Here is a 22,465-nt window from a genome sequence, read left to right on the forward strand (position 1 = left end):
GAAATAAAAGAAAAAATGCAATGCAGTGAGGCATATCTAAAATACAAAAACTCACAAATTAATTTTGCTACTCAAGGAAAAAAAGAGAGAACTTGGAAAACAAAACAAAACAAAAACCAAAAAAACCCCAAAGCATCTACTTGAATGCTGCTAAAAGGAAAGGGAAGAGGGAAATACTTATTTTGCTCTTCCTGTACTTCAGAGGAACCAAACAGTCCTGGTTATTTAGAGTTTTAATACTTTTAATAAAGATTTTCGGCTAATAAATGGGAAAAGAATGACAGAATTAGAAAATTACCAGTTCGCAATGCTTAATGTAAAATTCATTTAGGTAAGGATAATAGGTGGGGGAGCTTTATAATACAGGGATCAGGCTGACACCTCCTGAATCCCCAGCTGCAATTTAGCATCAATAATAGTAAAGCAATGAGACACCAACGAGCCTCCCCATTAGAGACAATAGGAAGCACACACACCGTGTAGGAAGTATTTCTGCTGATTTGAATATAGCCACATCCCCGCAGCTAACTTCCATTTATAAGATGGAGAAACAAGTAAAGAAACAAGCAAGCTCAGAATAGGGACAGGTAGAGAGAGCAATTGATCTAGTTTCTGCAACAAGCCAGGGCTATCTTGTTTGTAAATTTGGAACTAAGGGGACACCTAAGTGACTCAGTGGATTAAGCGTCTGCCTTCAGCTCAGGTCATGATCCCAGGGTCTTGGAATCGAGTCCTGCATCAGGCTCCCTGCCTGATGTGGACAGCCTGCTTCTCCCTCTCCCTCTCTCTCTCTGCCCACTACTCCCTCTGCTTGTGCTCTCTCTCTCTCTCAAATAAATAAATAAAATCCTTAAAAAAATAAATTTGGAACTAGGATTTAAGTTTAGATTAAAAAGTCCATGTTTTTTCCCCCACTAAGACATGCTATTTGACGTAGAAACAGGGTGAGCATGAAGATGATACATTCTGTTTGTGATGTGTGTATATAGTTGGTTTTGGTTTGAGGGTTTTGTTGTTAAGGCCCAATTTATTGTCTGTGTGCCAGACACAATACTAAAAAAGACAACCTCATGTCATTTTCGATTTTCTGTCACCCTTTACTCTATTGATATTGTTACTTACTCTCCAAACTTTATGTTATCTATCCCGCCAAGGAGCATTTATAGAAATCCTACAGCTGAAGTGGGTAAGCACGGAGGCTATAGAGTCGGAAGACTTTAATTCAAATCCTATACCTATGACCCATATGATATTAGGCAAGTTACTCAGTCTCTCATCTGTAAAATAGGGTAATACAACCAATATCATAGCTTTTTATAAGAATACATAAGATTTAACGCATATACAACATTTTTAGAATAGTGCCTGGCACAGAATAAATGTGAAAAAAGGAGTAGTAATAGGGCCGCTTGGGTGGCTCAGTCGGTTAAATTTCTGACACTTGGGACACCTGGGTGGCTCAGTTGGTTAAGCAGCTGCCTTCGGCTCAGGTCATGATCCCAGCATCCTGGGATCGAGTCCCACATCGGGCTCCTTGCTCGGCAGGGAGCCTGCTTCTCCCTCTGCCTCTGCCTGCCTCTCTGTCTGCCTGTGCTCGCTCTCTCTCCCTCTCTCTCTGACAAATAAATAAATAAAATCTTAAAAAAAAAAAAAATTTCTGACACTTGATTTTGGCTCAGTTCACGATCTCATGGTCCTGCAATGGAGCCCTGCTTCGGGCTCCACATGCAAGGTGGCATCTGCTTTAGAGTCTCTCGCTCCCTCTGTCCCTGCCCTGACTCCTATGTCTGCGAACGCTCAATCTCTCTCTTTCTCTTTCACTCTCAAAATAAATAAATAAAATCTTAAAAAAATAAAGTAGTAATAGTTTGTTGTTGTTGTTGTTGTTTTTAAAGCATTGTGCTACATTAAAGATACTAAGGAAAGTAAGGTGCACATTTCCCCTTGTATGTATTAGGCATTACAATAGATTCTGGGGCATGGTTCTAGGAACAAATGGCCATCAATGTACAAGTTCCAAAAGCTGGTATTTGGTATTATATATGATTTTTTTTATTAAGAAATTTTACAGTCACATATACAAATCATTATTGTCCCTCATAGTTATCAGATTCTTTGTATAAGAAAATTACTTATAGCAATGAATCACTAAATTCTACTCCTGAAACCAATATTACAGTATACGTTAACTAACTAGAATTTAAATGTGAACTTGAAACAAGAAAAAAAAAAAGAAGAAAAAATTACTAGTTACAGAGTGTTACTGCTCACACATCTTTTCTCTATTAAAAATATTCACTGGGGCACCTGTGTGGCTCAATCAATCAAAGCATCTGCCTTTGGCTTAGGTCATGATCCCAGAGTCCTGGGATCAAGTCCCACATTGGGCTCCCTGCTCAGCGGGGAGCCTCCGTCTCACTTTGCCTGCCGCTCCCCTGCTCCTGCTTGTGCAGTTAAATAAATAAAATCTTTTTAAAAAATTCACTGATGAGAGTGATAATGGAAATCAAACATGGTTCTGGCAAGTTCCCACAGTCTATAATCCAAAATTAAAAGCAAGCGTATATACATATAATATATATATTCAATTTTATTTATTTATTTGACACAGAGACAGAGAATGAGAGAGAGCACACAAGCAGGGGGAGTGATAGGCTGAGGCAGATGGAGAAGCAGGCTCCCTACTGAGCAAGGAGCCTGATGTGAGACTTGATCCCAGAACCCTGGGATCATGTCCTGAACCGAAGGCAGATGATTAACTGACTGAGCCACCCAGGAACCTACAAGCATGTATTTTTAAAAAACAAGAATATGTTCACAATTCTCTCTCTTTTGTACTCTTTTTGCATTTCATTTGTTCTTCGAAATTGACATTTGTTGCACCTGAGTCTATTTAATTGATTCTAGTGTCTGACTCCTTCATTAGACTGTGAGGGGAAATATTTTGTTTAAAACTAGAATGCATAAAAGAAAAATAATGAATACATTAAGCTTTTTGTGTGTCTTATCTAATTATACATTAAATGAATTTAAAGAGATATTATCTCTTACCATGCACATTCCAAAAAAGCACAAAGCTAACCATGCATTCAAAACAAAACTGTATTATTTCATTTTTATTCATCCTTTTTGCTGAAAATCTTTAGAAAATGCAAATAGACTTAAGACAAAATGTCCAACCTCTTTTAATAGTTCTGTACATTTAAATTCCATTGAATCCTTTTTGACAATTTCTGAAGCCAGAAGTATTTTAGGTACTGAAATAAAAACCCAGCCCTACTAAGTTTATTCTAAAATTAACTGTTTCTATGAATATACTTATGGCTATGCAATAAGTCTTAAATTGTTATGGAAATAATTACTGAAATACGCCGACTACGTTCATAATAATTATTAAAGAGTGTCATAATTAAAAGATAAAGTACAATACTATTTTTTCTTTGCAACAAAGAGGTACATGTTACTACTGGAAATCTTTACTTTCCTCCTTGAAATACCAGAAATTCTTCTGTAAAATAAACACATCTCATCAGGACTCTCTGGAACTAGTATAATTACCAGAGGCAATCCCTGTGTAAGATCAAAGAAGCAAAACAATAATAGGCAACGTGTGACCTCGACCATGTCACTAGAGACCAATTTTTCAACAGGGAGAAGAGTCAATAATCCAGAACAGAAAACATTAAATAACCAGAAATGCTTCCAAAGTGTGGTTTACCGCATTCATCAAGACTGCCACACTCAGAGTTCAGAGTTTCTCCAGTTTCAGAGAACAAACTTGTGGGGATTTATCACAGCAATTATTCAAATCTGCATAAAACACCAGAGGCAAAAAACCCATTTTCCAAATGCAGAGTAGAATTTCAAAAGATAACCACAATAATTTTCCAAATTTCACAGGATGCGTTAAAAAGTATAATGGGAAGGGCACAGATGATGAAATCTTTTTCATACCAACACTCACCTAATTCTCTTATTTCCAATCCCCACTTAGTTTTCCCAAAAAGTTGTCTGGAAAAGTGAGTTATAAACATTAACCAGATAAATATAATTGGTAATCATACATTGAAGGCTTCTGCAGGCTTTTTGTTTTTTTGTTTTGTTCTGGCAATATTGGGTCCCTGGATCCAGAAACTGGGCTTGCTGTGGTCTCCTATGTAATGTATTTAGATGACCAATAAGAATTATAAGGGTGCAAAGTGGGGTAAAGAAATTCCCACTCATAATTACGGTAAAATAGAAGTACATTTAAATTCGCCTTTTGAAAAGCACCAAAGATAAAATTGTGCCTTAGAATCAGCAAAATCTGACTGTTTTCCCTAGACATGACCACTACCAACCAGCTATGTTCTTTCTATGAAAGAACATAGAAGAGACTTAGGGACTGAAAAAATATATCTGAATTTTTTAACTTGCAAAATATACATTCTGCTGGTAATTCAGAAAGAAGTAAAAGGACATTGCTTAGAGGAAAAAGTGCTGCAAATCCAAAGCAAGTGAACACCGTGTTCTTACATGGATTTTCTCCTCCTGCTACCTTCATCGTCCACTCTCATCTGCCCCTGTCTTTCCATCTTCTTATCTTATTAACATTGCTAATTGTATTTGTCAGTTTTGCCACAATTTCAATGCTACTTAAACAGCTGTGGGTTTTCTCTAAGCAATTATCAGTCACTACACTTAGGTTTCTAAATTAGTTGTTGAAAGGCACTTTAACCTTGAGAACATGGACACTGAACACACGGCATGCATGCTGAGTCTTACATTTATGTATAAGTTGCTTTAAAATGAGTGATTATTAAGAGCTTGAAAAAAAATCATACATAAGTGTAATTCACAAATACTATAAATTTACAAATTAGTAAGAAAATGCTTAACAAAGCCTATTATATACTAGTCATCATTTCGTCTTTTCCCTCTACTGTATATATAGTAATATATATTCTCTATGTATTTATACATGTATGGAGGGAATAAACTGGAACATCAAAATACTGCCAAATTCCTCTAACAGTCCCCCTTTACTACCTATCTGCCAGGTGGCCAATACGTTTCAAAGGTATCCATAATCATGGAAGTGGTAACTTGAGGTCATGGGCTCTGGTAAAGACAGCTCCTGCAACAGACAGATCCTGTCCCCCACCCCCTCTTCCATTTCCCTTCAAAGAGAAAAATTATTATACTTGCTTTTCTTATTCTCTATTCTTGACCCTGGCATTGATTTTCTTCTTCCTACTATAAAATGTATAAGAAACACATTTAGGGAGAATGTGTTTATGGTTATTCATCAACTGATACCCACTTCTGTAAAATACAACTAAATTTTTAAAACCTCTCTGTAATCTAGAAACATTATATTTCATGTGCCATTTATTCCCTTTATACATTAAAATAAATTCTAAGGTAACTTTGCAGAGTTAACAAGCTTTGGTGTTTTTAAAGGTTTGTAATATCCTGTTTGTGGGTCAGTCAAAAGCTTGTTAGAATAATCTTAAAATTAATGCAGGTTTGCTCCTTACCAGTCTCTCCCCCACCCCCCACTTTTGGCTCTGAGGAAAGAAAAGGGTGGTAATTCAACAGTGCAGGATTCTTCACTGAGAGACAAACATTAAAATGATAAACATTTTGGAAAGCAAAGTACACTTCAAACCCTCACTGTTCTTTCAGACCTATATTGACTCTTATAGTCGTTGCCAACATTTGGTAAGGATTATCCTTCCATTAGACAAAAGCAAGCATTCCTTAGATAAATCAGGAGTTTTTGCCATGAGACTCATAAAACCTTTTCACAACACAGATTTTCAAGAGAATCCTTTAAGGTTTTAGGAGGCTGCTCCTTTTACTAAGTAACAAAATACACCCCATGGTGTCTCACTGACCCCACTCAGCTGTCCTTTGACCTCTTCAATTGTTGAAGCCTAACTCCTGGGCCACAGAATTTGCCTCCCATATCAAACAGGGGATGTTGCTAACTCCTAGCACCTGGTGTAACAAAACGCGACAGTTCTCCGCTCTTCTGTCTCCTCCACTCCCTCTCTGATCATTTTCCAGATGTTCCAGGCCCAAATGTTAAGCCAACGCTAGGTTCCAGGGTCTGCATGATCACCAAGGCACAAACAGGGACCACGCCAAAGTGGTAATGACCCTCTTGTTCTGTTTGGCCTCAAAAGAATTCAGGGGGAAAAACAGATCTTTGGCTTCTCATGGAAATGCCATGCTACTCAAACACGTTGTAACATCCAAAAGGAGACATGCAGTCCCGAGCTATGCCAGACTGAACAAGAATTCCTTAAAACAGCAGTCCCCAATCTTTAATTCTAAGCAAATTTTGAATTTTCTTTGATGTAAGGAGGGGGGAAAAAAGCATTATTTTCTAAACTAAAAGCCTCGCAAAAATAGAAAAAAAAAACCTTTCATAAATCTTTTAAAATACACACCTCAAGGTAGTATCATATGATTGATATTTTTATACAGACACTAAATATGGTTTGGGGTTTTTTTTGTGTGTGTGTGTGTGTTGTTGTTTTTTTGCAGAGGCCAATAATCTAGATTTCTCTCTTATTAAACAATTTGAAAGATAAAAACCACAGTCAACAATGGGGAATCAAAACCTAAATTCTTATTGTCTTGACTTAGGTGTACAGGAAATATAATATAAAGGCTGTTGCCAAAAAAAAAAAAAATTATTCAGCAATACTGAATAAGCAAAAACTTAATGCTGAATAAGGGTTTTTTTTTTTTTTTCCTTTTTTCTTTTTTTCCCTTTCTGGTGGAAAGATGGGGGAGGGGAGAGAAAGCAGAGGGGAGGAAATGGAAGAAGAGCTAATAAAAATATCTGCTTAATCAGTTTAGGAACAAAATATAGTAGCTGTATTTAAATTCTAACCATAACTTCCTAAAACAAATGATCTTGAAAAATTGGGGGGGGAGTGGGTATTATAACTGTACAATACCTTGGTTTATTTATTAACATTTTTGAATCACGGTCATGATTAAGTTGGGCTGTCAACACTTCAGGGAGCCTGTTGTCTAGATTTCACTTGTTTAAAGCTTTTGTGCACCTGCAAAAACATAAAAAAATAAAAAATATATATATATAAACATGAATTAGTTTCCAAATGCATCATATTCCAGAAAAAAATAATTTAAATATCTATAATTCTACAAAAGTTACAATTAGACATGAATTATCAAAGTCTCAACATAACTCCATATACATTGTAACTGACAATTACAGGTATTCCTCCTTCTTAAATATTCCCAAAATAATCACTCCTAATTATATATACTCAAAAATAATTTGTTTTTCTTAAGATTTTCCCGCTGCTCTTATCCTACTAAATGTAAGTTGAATAAATCTGTCAAGTCTATAGTTTAATAAGTGTTATCATATGCTAACAGCCCTGCTGCCTATTTTTATATTTATGAATGAAAATATTGAAAGGTAATTTTCTTATTCTAAGCAGTTTGAATTTTATAATCTCTGATGCTTTGGCCAAATTTTATCTCCTCAAAGAACTATAAAAAATGTAAGACATAACTAACATTACTTAAAAGTATTTTTCTACTTTTTGAAACAAATGCTTCAATACTCTCTGAGAAAGAGAGACTGCAAGAAGAAAAAAAGAGTTACTGTTTTCTAGCCCTTTGAGTAGTGTATTTCTAGGAGTAATTAAACTAAATAATTATAATTGCATATAAGTAGTTGAAAATTACAGTGTACATATTATTCCCTCCTTTAAATAGATTATGGTGAATATAAACTATTGGGTTGAAAAATAGGAAATATAGTCATAAAACATCAAGTGAAGTAAGAACTATTTGTCACTGATTTTTATATGTAACTGAGAAGTGTTTTTATTCCTTTGTTACTGTGACTAAAAGGAAACCAAAAGGGGACTTTCCTAAGAATATACTCATTTCAATATGCATATTTACAGTACTAAAAATAGTTAAAGTAACATTAACTTTTGCTTTCTAAAGAAATAGTTTTCAGTTTTATTGTCCTTTTATGCCAACTTAGAGAGAGGAAAGACAGGAAAGGACCATTTTTAGATTTTGAAATGGAAGTCTTTATCTTACCTCTCTTACTGTCAGAAGAATGTCTTCAGGCAAAAGAACAGTTAAAAAAGCAAGACCCAGATTTTCCAAAATCATGTATTTCCCACCACCCACACACAAAAGGACATCTTTTTGTAAGTCAGGAGTCTTGCTGCCAATATCTAAACCCAAGATTACCCCATATGGTCAACAAGGTCAAACTGCATTACTGCCAATGAAACTCTATGGCTCCACGAGGACCTTAATGATTTTTAAAAAAGGTCAGTAATCCAATTCCAATAGCTTCAGAGTCTAAAATTGCTAATTTTTGGCCACGTGCTGCACACTTCACCTGCTAGTAATGACATTTTTGTATTTTCTTCTAATTACACTCAAAGCTAAGACCTTTGGCCCTGGGCCACAGACCCCTATTCAGGCTGCACACATTCTCTTAAACGACCTGATCCTTTGTTGTCACTCTTACTCTTTCATCTATTATTTACACCCATAGAGAAGGAAGAGACTCTACCATTTGTATAACTTAAACCTTCTAATCGTCTTAATTTCTTTGCCTTTCAACCTATGGTCTTTTTCATAGACGAATGCCAGAAAGTTTGACAAAATCATTTTTTTTCAACCACATCCTCCCACCTCCCTTTCCTCTTTCCTACTCTCTGCCCAAGCTCCTTCCTGTTTCTTCTCTTACATGGCCCAGTTCTGCATCAGTCCAAATTTACAAATTTTGACTTTCACCAACAAATGAATTTCTAAATAGAATACAAAATTTCCACCTTGTTCTGACAGATCAATAACAATTATATTTCTTTCTTTCATCAAAGAGCCCATTAAATTAACTGGAGGTTTACTTAAAATAACTTAAAGGATGCCCCCAGTCTCCCTAAGGCATGAGCATAGATTTTTCAAAATCCCCCTGCAAAAATGTCAAAAAAACTTAAACAGTAAGGATGTTGGCTCTATGGTTAATACTTTTCCAACAATTGAATGTTTACAGTTGCTCAAATGCTTACAAAAAGAAAAGAAGGAAAGAAAAATGAAAATACAAAGGCAAATTTTAAAGACTAGAAAAATTTTAAATTGTTACATTTTAAAAGACTACTAATTCTCAAACAGCAAAATCGTCACATAAAACAATGTATATCATTGTAATTTCTCAACACTTTTCCCAGACTTTTTTTTTTTTTAAGTCCAAATACATCTTCCAAATGCAAAGCACAGAATTATTTACCATGATGCAGATTTCCCCTCAGATCACGGTAGCCACCAAAAGACTCTCGTTTCCAAGATGTTTATGAAATGACATATGATCCATCTCTGCTCTCTTTCTCTATTGCTCAGCTTACTCTTAATTTCTAACAGTATTTCCTTGTTGTCTGTCCTCTTTGCAGACCCTGAAACCCCTTGTCTTTTCTTATTTTTACCATTTGCTTCAACCAGCAGTTCACTGGAGACCCATCCATCTTGTAATGCCTAAAGTGACAGATGCTCTCAGGAACCACCACACTGCTGAGTGAACAAAAGATAACATCACCTCTAGGAACTCCGGAGAGAAATACAACTGCAACCTTAAGACAGGGGCTGACTTGACAGACATTGGACCATAAACCTCTTCTAAGCGAAAAAGAAAACAATTGCCACACACACAAAAAAATCTGACACAATCAAAGGCAGAAAAGAGTGATTATTTGTGGATTGCCTTTTCACTAGGCAGCTCACTTTTCCCTCCCAACGCTTTTATATTGGGGCAATTCACTTGCCAAGAGGCAAGAGAAGTTCTTGGGAAAAAAAGCCTTTCTCAAGTATCTTCTTTTATTCAGCAATATTCAAAGTGAAATTTGTTCACGTGTGTGTTTCAGTAAAGCGAAGGCTTATGAGAGAGAGTATTCGTGAATCTGATCTGTCTTGTTTGAATAAAGCAGTATCTGGACTCAAAAATGCTGACTCAGTTCTACTGCTGTGAAAGGCATAGGCGTGCTTTGCAAATTAAAAACACATTAGAAATTAAAAAGCAACGTGTGACACAATGTTAACAATATGTGTAGCTCATAAAAATGGCTCACCATTCATTCATCAGACAACTTCCAACTTGAGTAAAAAAGACAGTTAACAAGAGGATTCTGGGAAGGACTACAGATCTCTTTTCTAACAAAGGAAGGGTCATATTAACATCTCCCAGCAACAAACTAATGACAGGGAGGCTGGTAGATACAGGGGACTCTGCCTGATGCCAGCTAGGGTTTGGGTTTTTGTTTTTTTAAGCATCTTATTTAAAGTCTTCATGCAGCAATAGGTAAATGTAAATTCTAATATTTAATTTTAACTTAATTCTAAATATAGAAAAATAGAGTGAAGGGAAATTTTTGAAGAATAGAAAAAACAAAAACTGACTTGGAGGTCACTTCCTAACATTGTAAGATCAATGTCAATTACAGAGATTAACAACTGTTTTTTATAATAGGTATCAAGCAACACAGAGGGCTATCTCTGCTGCAGTTAAATACATTAGCATTTTGAAACAGGGTAAATGATTCAAATATTTATGTTAAATCTAAAACAAAGAGGGAAATGCTCAAGAAAAGTCCTGTCAACCATATTTCTAAAAAGAATCATAAGCACATACATGGCATTTCTTTAATACAAATATTTGAATTTTCCACTAAAATTTTTGCACAAAAAGACTTTAGTTACAATAATTTTTCTTTGAAATCATTAATGACTCTCCTCTCATTCCCATTTTACTAAAAATACATAAAATTTAAGAGATATTTTATTTCATCTCCTGTGTTTGAATTATTTGTGGGGTAAAAAACATGTTCAACTTGATAAATCAACGTATCTCTTTCTTAAACATTTTTTTAATGTATCCCTTATTTCCCCAAAAGCTTCAGTGTAGTTGTACAAATAAGATAGTACAAATATTTCAGAATCTCAGAATGTTCTGGTTTTTACTTTAATGCTGACAAAACAGATTGCATACACAATAAATATGTACAACTTATATAGCTCAATGGAAAAAAGTTAATTATAGACTGCTTATCAATATATAAAGGACTTGTTTTGATATGGACTTGATGTTTAACCAGGTAATTTTTTTTTAACATACCCCCACCCTAAGTAATCCCCCCAAAAGTACTGATCCAAAAGTACCACATCATTCAACACTCTCTAACTTTGGCATTAATACCAAAAAGAGAGACATGACCTTGAAATGACAATTCCACTGCAGAGGCTCAAAAAAAAAAAAAAAAAAAGCCCAATTAAATGACCTACTTTCAAACACAATAGGATCGATATGCATGCAGGAAAAGTACACCCCTGTGGAAAGTTCTTATTGCCTGATTGATCAAAAACAAAACAAAACTTTTCTTTTTTTAAAGGGCCCCTTCCAGATCACAGTCAGTGCCAGAAATCCACACAGGAAAAAAATCCATCAAAATGAAACCCTAAAAGGGTTTACCCTTCACTATCTTATTTGCACTTCAAAACCCTGTAAGTCCTTCAGTTAAACCCCAGGGCTGAACCATTTCAATAATAAGAGAGGTGGCCAGAGGTGATTTATCTCCCATTTGGCCCCTGGACAGAGCTGTAACGTCTAGGAAGCTTCCCCTCCCTGAGTCAAACCCTCCCCCAAGCCTCAACCTTCGTTTGTGCAGCTTTGGATCTGCAACCTTATAAACAACTCCTATGCCCCTTCCAATCAGATGCAAGAATAGTCTGTAACTCAAGATTTGGATACATTTTCTTGGCAATGCTTTCACAAAATGGAATGCTGCTGAGTAATCAGAGCTTGAAAATACCAGGTTAAATTTCAGGTTCTCTTTATTATAAGTTGGGGAAGAAAAGAAACTTTCTAACTTTATGTTCTCTCTTCTCAGGTATGTTGTTATCAGAAGTTGTTAAACTTTTTCCAAATTATACCTTGATACTCTTAATGTTTTGGGCTATGTCAGCAACATCCTGCAGTGAAGTTCATCTAAATTTAAATCCTTGCGTTGTAAAATATCTTAACAAATCCAAAAAGTAGAGATTTCACAGGTCACACACCCCGGGTCAAAAAGACCTTAAAAGCAGTTATCAGACCACTATGACTTAACTGATTTGTTTTACACTTGTTATCAGATATGTACTATAACTGTCATCACACAATTTTCCTCTAGTAAAATAAACATCAAACAAGTCAACAGTTATTTAAATTGAAACATAGGTCCCAGAAGTGATCAAGTAGGAAACACAGTGAAGTTATTCCTTAAAAATCAAGGATATTTTGTCATTAGGCATGATTTTCTATTTCAAAATTATGTTCACATACTTCCTAATTAGAGGATGAAATACATATGTACTTTCTCCCTAACACTTAAATGAGAAGTTTGTTTTTCTAATTGATTCTGATAATTACATCTGAATTCCACCATAACAACTCCCATTAAATGATCCCACTATAGTCATTCCAATTTTACAAGTTGAAAACTTTCAAGCTATGTCACTAACTTCATACAGAGACTCACAAACAAATATATTTCACTTAAACCTAATATCAGTTAAGAAAAATTTAAAATAATAAAATTATATATATACTGATAGTTAAAAATACAAGAAAAATACATTTTTTGTCCATTAAAAATTATTTGTTTTGGGAGATAATTATCAACAAAAATTATATTTCTGCCATTAAAAGATACATCATCAAGATCCTTACACCTCATTAGGAAATAGTTTTCATTTTCAAAGTTCCAAGTACCACAAATTCAAGAAAAGAACAACTCTCACAGCAAATAACTTTATTGGATACTACCAGGTCAACGAATGTCAGATTTGTATTTGAGATAACACAATAATTCAAACCTCACATATAAATCAGGAAAAACAGACGATTGAAAAAAACTAAGAAACATACATTGTTAAATTACGGAAACGCACTTGGGCAATAATAACAATATTCAGGAAAACAAGTATCTTAACCTACTACTTGACATTTAAAAAAAAAAAAAAGCTTTCCTAAGATAATCAACAAGAGTAAATTGATCCACCACAGAGGAAATATTCAATCTTCATTAAATATTTACTCAGTGCAATAGGTTGTTAGGTCTATTTAGACCTCAAAGAAAAAATAGTTCCTGTCTGGTAGGAATCAGGTCTTAGGAGAATTGAATGGAGATGAGAGGCAGTTCCTCAAGTCATGACACTCTATTTCATACTGACAATGCTAAAAAGTGGAGATATGCTATAAAATTTATAGTACTACTTTGAAATCTGATAGAAAGAAAGTTATACTTCTTATTATAATGAGCACTGAGTAATGTATAGAATTGTGAATCACTACCATACACTTGAAACTGATAGAACACTGTATATTAACCATATTGAAATTAAAATTAAAAATTTAATAAAATAATAGAAAAAAAAACAAAGAAGACAGAGTGATACTTAAAGGACTACCCATTTTAATAAGGTTTGACTGGGTGAGCAACTTCATTTACTATTAGTGGAGCACAGTAAAATTTGGGTGTTTAAAATCTGCAGTCTCCAACTTTCCCACTCTATAACTGTAGCCCAGTCACCTATCTTCTCTGGGCCTCTTTCCTTATCCATAAAATAGGAGATAGAGTAAATACATTTCTAGATTGAAAACACTATGATGGTAGTGGGGGCAGAGAGGAGATCCCATTCACGGTAGTAACAACAAAAATAATACCCAGAAGGCAAATTAATGACAGATATGTGACAACACTTTTTATTTATTTTTTTTAAAGATTTTATTTATTTATTTGACAGAGAGAGATCACAAGTAGGCAGAGAGAGAGGAAGGGAAGCAGGCTCCCTGCTGAGCAGAGAGCCCGATGCGGGACTCGATCCCAGGACCCTGAGATCATGACCTGAGCCGAAGGCAGCGGCTTAACACACTGAGCCACCCACACGCCCCGACAACACTTTTTAAATTGCCAACTTTATTTAGGTGATTTAAATGAAAATTTACAAACCAAATGTGCTAAGTGTTTTAAAGAGAAGTCTAACCCTTATAAAAATGTTTCTCACAAATAATAAACATAACATAATTCCACTCAAAGTATCAGTAGAATTTTGTGAGGAATATCATGAAAATCATAAGGGTTGTTAAAGGAGGATTATCAAAGAAAAGATGGGGAAAAAAGTCTCTTCAGTAAAGGTTATAAGAAGAGGTGGTGAATCAAAATAAATGTTAAATCATATTATGAGGGAAGAGCTTTTTGCCATTAAATCTATGTCTCTAATCGAACGAAATTTTTTGGTTCTCCTCTAACATGTCCTCTTGGTAGATTTCTTGATATTTCCTTTTCTTGGGCTGGATTTCATCTCACAACCTTTCTAGTATTCCTCCTTTCTCTGTGCTGCTTCTCAGTTTCCTTTGCACTCCACAGTAGTACACCACCCAGAAATGAAATGGAGTTCTACAAAGTTTGGTCTGTGGTAGCCATCTTCCAAGAGGGCTTCAGTGTTCCTGCCACCAGTGTAATTCCCTCCCCACACTGAATCAAGGTTGACTTGTGTGATCACTAAAATACCAAACAAATGACGGCGTGTAATTTCCAAGGTCATAAAAGATATTGCAGTTTCTGGCTTGACCTCTTGGATCACTTGCTTTAAGAGAAGGCAGTCACCATGCTATAAGGACATTCAAACAGCTCTGTGGGTGGGACCTGAGGTTTCCTGCCAAGAGCCAGCACCAACTTACCTAATTGCTCTTCTTGCCTCCTCTTTGCCTCCTCTTCCCTCCAATCATTTCTCTGCACTACAGTGCAAATATAATACTTTGCTAGAGTCCTTCATGGTTTTATATTACTGAGGATAAAAATCAATTTTGTAAATAACTCTGCCCATCTCTCTAGCCTTATCCTGCCCTGTCCTTTCCTAAATGTTGTGTTCCAGCAACAGTGACCAACCTTTAAACAGTTATGCTCCTTCTGTCTGTAATTCCATCTTATCTTTTACTTTTGCCAATTAAAATCTCCTTATGCTTTTAGATCTCAAGATTTGCTTCTCTGATCCCCTTAGTCCTTGCTAAAAGCTCTCATAGGACCTTATTCCTATCCTTCCTAGCATTAACTCACTGATGAGCTATATCATTTGTGGGATTAATGTTTGACTTCCCTATTAAATTCTAAGCTACGTGAAGGTAGGGACTATGTTTTTCTGGGTTTGCCTATTATTGATACTATAACACTTTTGTGGTATCCTCCTATGTAGCAGATACTTGTACTATTTGAATAATTTAGTAATTGAAAATGTAGGGCTAGCATGAGAATGAGAAGCTCACCAGAGACAGTCCAAGTCAACTTTATCTATAAGAATTATTACATGACACCCACAGCTAATGTCATACACAATGGAGGAAAACAGAGCTTATACCTTTAGGTCAGTAACAAGACAAGGATGTCCACTCTCACCACTTTTATTCACCATAGCACTGGAAGTCCTAGCTACAGCAATCAGACAACAAAAAGAAATAAAAGGCATCCAAACTGGTAAGGAAGAAGTAAAATTTTCACTATTCGCAGTTGATGTGATATATATAGAAAACCTTAAAGACTTCACCAGAAAACTACTACAACTAGTAAGTGAATTCAGTAAGGTCACAGGATACAAAATCAATGTACAGAAATCTGTTCTACACACTATAAATGAAGCAGCAGAAAGAGAAATTAAGAAAACAAACCCATTTATAATTGCACTAAAAATAATAAAATGACAAGAATTAAACTTAACCAAAAAGGTTAAAAACCTGGAAGACCTATACTATAAAATACTGGTGAAAGAAACTGAAGATGATATCATCAAATAGAAGGACATTCCTTGCTTATGGGTTGGAAGAACAAATATTTTAAAATGTCTATACTACCCAAAGTAATCTACAGATTTAATGCAGTCCCTTTCAAAATGCCAAAAGTATGTTTCACAGAACCAGAACAAACAATCCTAAAATTTGTATGGAACCATTAAAGACCCCAAATAGCAAAGATAATCTTGAAAGAAGAACAAAATCGAATCTAGAGTTCAAGTTATATTACAAAGTGATAGTAATTAAAACTGTACAGTATGATATATTATTGGCATAAAAAAATAGTCACATAGATCAACAGAATAGAATAGAAAGCCCAGAAGTAAACCCACAGTTATATAGTCAAGTAATCTTTGATAAAGGAAGAATGAATATACAATGGGGAAAAGACAGTCTTTTCAACAAATGATACTGGGAAAACTGGTCAGCTACATGTAAAAGAATGAAACTGGACCACTTTTTTTTCACCATATGCAAAAATAAACTCAAACTGCAGTAAGGACCTAAATGTGAGACCTGAAACCATAAAAATTCTTGAAGAGAACCCATGCAGTAATTTCTCTGACATCGGCTATAATAACATCACTCTAGATATCTCCTCTGAGGTAAAGGAAACAAAAACAAAAACAAACTATTGGGACTACATCAAAATAAAAAGTTTCTGCACAGTGAAGGAAACAATCAACAAAACTAATAGGCAACCACATGAATGGGAGAAGATATTTGCAAATGACGTATCCGATAAAGGGTTAGTATCTAAAATATATAAAGAACGTATGTAACTCAACACCCAAAAAACAAATTATCTAATTAAAAATGGGCAGAAGACATGAACAGACATTTCTCCAGAAAAGATTTACAGATGGCCAAGAGACACACGAAAAGATGCTCAACATCACTATTAAAAAAATGCAAATCAAAACCACAATGAGATTCTACCTCACACCTGGCAGAATGGCTAAAATCAAAAACTCAAGAAACAACAAGTATTAACAAGGATCTGGAGAAAAAGAAACCCTCATGCACAGCTGGTGGGAATGCAAACTGGGTGCAGCCACCGTGGAAGACAGCTTGGAGGTTCCTCAAAAAATTAAAAATAGGGGTGCCTGGGTGGCTCAGTGGGCTAAAGCCTCTGCCTTCAGCTCAGGTCATGATCTCAGGGTCCTGGGATCGAGCCCCTTATCGGGCTATCTGCTCAGCAGGGAGCCTGCTTCCCCCCACCCTTTGCCTGTCTCTCTGCCTACTTATAATCCCTTTCTGCCAAATAAATGAAAAAAATCTTTTAAAAAAAATTAAAAATAGAACTGTTCCAGGATCCAGGAATTTCACTACTGGGTAATTAGCCCCCAAGTACAAAAACATTAATGTAAAGGGATATATGCACCCTTACATGTTTATTGCAGAATTATCTACAACAGCCAAACTGTGGAAGCAGCCCTAGGTCTAGTGATAGATGAATGGATAAAGAAGATGTAGAATATTATATAATGGAATATATATAGTAATGGAATATTACTCATCCATAAAAAGAATGAAATCTTACCATTTGGAATGAGATGGATGGATCTATAGAGTATGCTAAGCAAAATAAGTCAGAAAAAGACAAATACCATATGATTTCACTCATATGCGGACTATAAGAAACAAAACAAATCAGGAATGGGAAAAAAAAGAGACAAGCCAAGAAACAAAATCTTTTCTTTTTTTTAAAGATTTTATTTATTTATTTGACAGAGAGAGATACAGAGAGAGAGGGAACAAGGAGGGGGTAGCAGGAGAGGGAGAAGCAGGCTTCCAGCCCAGCAGGGAGCCTGATGTGGGGCTCAATCCCAGGACCCTGGGATCATGACTTGAGCCAAAGGCAGAAGCTTAACCCACAGAGCCACCCGGGCGCCCAGGAAACAGGCTCTTAACTATAGAGAATAAATTGATGGTTACCAGAAGGGAGGTGGGTGGAAGGATGGGAAAAATAGGTGATGGATATTAAAAAGTACACTTACCATGTTGAAAAAAATAATAAGTATTTTGGAGCTCTTTCTACATAAGCACATAAAGATCTTCCTCATTCTTTTTTGTGGCCTCAGAGAATTCCCTGGCATATATATACCATGGCTTTTAAAAAAAGATTTATTTATTTATTTGAGAGGGAGAGTGCACAGAGGGGAGAGGGGCAGAGAGAGAAGGGGAGAGAGAATCTCAACCAGACTCCCTGCTGAGCTCAGAGACTGAGGTGACATGGGGCTGCATATCATGACCCTGAGATCATGACCTGAGCCAAAATCAATGGTCAGATGCTTAACAGACAGTCATCCAGGCACCCCTCTACCATGATTATTTTAAATTAGTCCCTTAATGATAGATACGTAATTCACAACCTTTGTTATTACTAAAGATATTATAATAATCCTGTATGAATTAATACACACTAATTTAGTGGATAAATTCCTAGAAGCAAAATTGCTGGTCAAAGGATATATATCCAGATTTAATTTTGTTAAATATTGCCAAACTGCCCAGGTTTGGTTTGGTTTTGGCATACACAAGGCAGTCTTCAATTTTCCTACACACACTAGAAACATTTTCAGTTGAACTTCAGTTTTTCTAAGGTCCACATCAAATAGGAAACTGCCAAAAGCAGAGAAAAGCTGGGCTGGAAAGAATCCCTGATAAAGAGGCACCAAGTGAGGGTTGAACTAATAATGGCTGAATCGATTTATATTCCCATTATCAATTTATGGATCCCCATACCTTCAACAATGTAGAATATTACTTACTTTTGGATCTTTGTCAAATTGACAGTTGAAAAATGGTATCTCAATGTAGTTTTAAACTGTATTTTTCTTATTATGGATGAAATTGAATATCTTTTCAAATATTCAAAAGCCCTTAGTTTTTCTTCTCTGAAACTTCTAGTTTTTATCCATTTTTCACTTGGTTGTTGGTTTTATTCTTGATTTGTAAGAGCTTTCTATATATTAAAGAATCCTGTCTTTTGTGTATGATATGGGGACAACATTTCCCCCCAGTTTGCATTTTGCCTTTGCTTTTGGTGTTTGCTGGGTTTTTTTCCCACGCAGTTTTAATTTTTATACTTAAAATTTATCAATTTTTAAAAATTTATCAATTTTTTAAAATGTTAAGGAGTTGTATGGAAACACAGAACGCACTTTATCTTTTTAATTAGATAATCTATATAAGCCAGTGTTTATTTCCTAGAGGCACTAAGAAAGCAAAGGAGAGAAAGTTAAAAAAACAAACAAACAACCTATCTAATTAGAACCCCAAAGATGTTACTTTTCTATTAAAAAAAGTTTTTCAGTTTTTTTACTTTGTCATTTTAAAAAATTTTTTATAAATTTTATTTATTTATTTGACAGAACGAGAGAGAGATCACAAGTGGGCAGGGAGTCAGGCAGAGAAAGAGGGGGAAGCAGGATCCCCATTGAACAGAGAGCCCAAAGCAGGGCTCAATCCCAGGACCCTGAGATCATGACCAAAGGCAGAGGCTTAACCCACTGAGCCACCCAGGCACTCAGTTTATCATTTTTTTAAAGGGGAAAAATAGATATTTTCACCTTTCCCACTCTCTCTTGCTTTTGCAAAATAGGCAGAAACACACACACACACACAAAACACAGAAAAGAGGAGATGTGAAGACGAAAAATGGACAAGGGTTTGAAGCAGTCGAACAGGAGCCTGGGGTGAAAATTTTGCATAAGTAGCTTCTCATCTTAGAGGAAACCAAATGAACATCTTTTGATCCATCTGTTTCTTTTTTTAAAAGATTTTATTTATTTATTCGACAGAGAGAGAGATCACAAGTAGACAGAGAGGCAGGCAGAGAGAGGGAGAAGCAGGCTCCCTGCTGAGCAGAAAGCCTGATGTGGGGCTTGATCCCAGGACCCCGAGACCACAACCTGAGCCAAAGGCAGAGGCTTAACCCACTGTGCTACCCAGGCGCCTCTTGATCCACCTATTTCTTGATTCTGGACTTTAAATTAGTGGAAGGGCTGCATACTTCTGGTATGAGGGCGAGAACCCCAGGCAAAAAGGTCAACTATGTTTTATTTTTTATTTTTTCCAACAAGGATGTCTATGGATTTTCTCCCTCATACCCTAAATTCCAACTTCCAACCCTTTCTCTACCTCCTATAAACATTCTTTCTTTAGACCATAGCTGAGAAATGTGGGACCCAATCAGTGTTTATGACTGTCTTTGTTGGTAACTCCTACAGCTCCTTCATTGGCCAAAAATCTTTTCTGAGTTGCTGCTCTTCACCCAACCTCAGTATATCAACTCAGTATGTCCAAAATTAGTATGCCTAAAACTAATGATTATTAGAGTAAAAGCTATTCCTAATACCCAATTTGATTATTTTCATTTATTTACCTAGGAAGTACTGTGAACTGTGCTAGGAAGGATAATAAAGGCCATCCCCAATCTCAAAGCAGTTCCAGTCTAAAGGTGAAAGACATAAAAACATGTAAATATTCACTAGAAGTAAGAACAAAGTACTGTAAAAGTACAGAGATTATAGCACTTCTGTCTAGAGAAATGAAGAAAACATCAAAGGAGAGATGACATTTGGGTGGCTTTAAAGGGTTTATTAAACAGAATTGGGAGGATCGCACAGGCCAGTAGAGCAGAATGTCAAAGTCATAGTGTATTTTAGAAATACTGAAGGTTCATTGTTGAAGGGAGGGGTTGAGTGGCAAGTAGGCTGAGGATTCATCGCCCTCCACAACCTGCTGTGACCATTGCCACAAGGAAAGAAGCAGAATCAGAAGCAGCAGCCACTACTGTGAGAGCAGGAAGAGACTGGAGATGAGGAAGATGGGAGTCCCATCAGACCACCCAACCTTCTTGACCCTCCCCACTGTGGCCAATGGAAAGCCTGGTGACACCAAGCCAGCCCCAAACTAGAATTCACCTGCAGGTCCACCATCAATAGAATGGATAAATAAGTTGTTGCGTGTGCAATGGGATGGTATGCTGTAATGAACAATCTCATAAACACGATGTGGAATGAAAAAAGCCAGACAAAAAAGAATGGAAAAGAGGTTCTCCATTATCAAGGGAACCAATGATTCCACCACAACTGAGTCTCCTACCTCCTTCCTAGGGCAGAAGCTCACTCTGGGAGACTTAAGCATCAGGTACAGCCCATTGATCATGGTTCATGGGGGGTCAATGCTGAATCTCCTTTTACCGGGATAGGCCATAAAGGTCTTTCTAGAGAAGGCTTTTTCCCAAAGAGCAAAAAAAAAAAAATCCTCAAAGGCTCAAAAGTTGGTTTCTTATCAAGAATATCTGCTCACCCAAAAGATGGACCCCAGGTTATGGAAAACAAATTTGACCACCCTCTCCGCTGACACTGCCAAAAAGGGCCACTGTTGATAGGAGGACCTTTGAGCCTTCTACCATCCAGGTATCAACAGACCTTCTGTGTGAGACTATGCCTTCCCATCCATGCTGGAAGGAGCCCTGTGTGACCTAATAGGCATATATTTCCCTGTGGCCCTGTGATGTCTACTATGAGGCTACTCTACTCATCACTATCAATGACACCCACCCCCATCTGCCACCTCCCCCATTGGGGCCCAGAGCCATTTCATCACTGGTCTGCAGTGTGCACTCCTTTTTTTTTTTTTTTTTTTTTTTTTTTTTAATTAAGCCTCCAGAGACTTGCCTACAGAACCCCAGCTTTTTTTTTTTTTTTTTAAAGATTTTTTATTTATTTATTTGAGAGAGAGAGAGACAGTGAGAGAGAGCATGAGCGAGGAGAAGGTCAGAGAGCGAAGCAGACTCCCCATGGAGCTGGGAGCCCGATGTGGGACTCGATCCCGGGACTCCAGGATCACGCCCTGAGCCGAAGGCAGTCGTCCAACCAACTGAGCCACCCAGGCGTCCCGAACCCCAGCTTTTTTCCTGTTAATGCCTCCTGGGTCTTCTTCCCCCTCAGCAACTGATTGCTAAACAGGAAACCTCTTTGGTGCTGTTTCTTGTGCATGTGTCCACCCAGCCCCAGGACTGCCCTCAATTCCTAAGAGCCAAGGAGCAGTTTTCTACCATTTTTTTCTTCTAGCTGTTTTTTTAAAATCCTCTTTATGTGACACGCACCTGCTCCTCTCTCCATGTTGCCGGCTGCTCTGTGAAACACACCAGGTTGTCTGACCTGGGGTAAGTTTGGATAACTGGTACAGAGCTACTCCCCAAAAGGCGACTCTCCCTGTTTTTGAATTTTATAGTTTCTGTGTCAGTAGCATGATCCCCTGCTGCCCTGTGAAACTCTGTGTCCCCTTGTAGACTTTATCAGTGTCTGTGGCACTTTTGTGACTTCCCAACACTAGAGTAAGGTTTTCTGTCCAAAATGGTGCCCTCCAGATTTTCCACACCTCCCAACATGGGAGAACTGTCAAACTTTCCACAAGACTGCCCACCCCGGTTCTCTCCACTCTTCTGTTGGTGTCAATTTTACTGGGTTTGACACAGCTCTTTAAAAAGATGTCCTTTAAAGACTCTGACAGGCTTACACCATGTCCTCTCCAACCCATTTTAGTTAGACTATATCATTGTGAGGCTTCCAGCCCTGC

The 22,465-nt window shown here is 36.7% G+C and overlaps 1 protein-coding gene and 1 pseudogene across 1 annotated transcript in view; one reads left to right on the plus strand and one right to left on the minus strand.

Annotated features, from left to right (window-relative positions):
- Window positions 1-22,465, minus strand: part of GREB1L (GREB1 like retinoic acid receptor coactivator) — a 272,594-nt gene that overhangs the window by 138,524 nt on the left and 111,605 nt on the right. The window contains exon 4 of the mRNA XM_044243306.1: window positions 6,954-7,061. The gene's annotated coding sequence lies outside the window, so the exon portion shown is untranslated. The remainder of the gene's footprint in view (window positions 1-6,953; window positions 7,062-22,465) is intronic.
- On the plus strand, window positions 20,630-21,529 carry LOC122903593 (annotated as a pseudogene).

The sequence above is a fragment of the Neovison vison genome, chromosome 3, assembly GCF_020171115.1.
Source record: "Neovison vison isolate M4711 chromosome 3, ASM_NN_V1, whole genome shotgun sequence".
Taxonomy (NCBI): Eukaryota; Metazoa; Chordata; class Mammalia; order Carnivora; family Mustelidae; genus Neogale; species Neogale vison.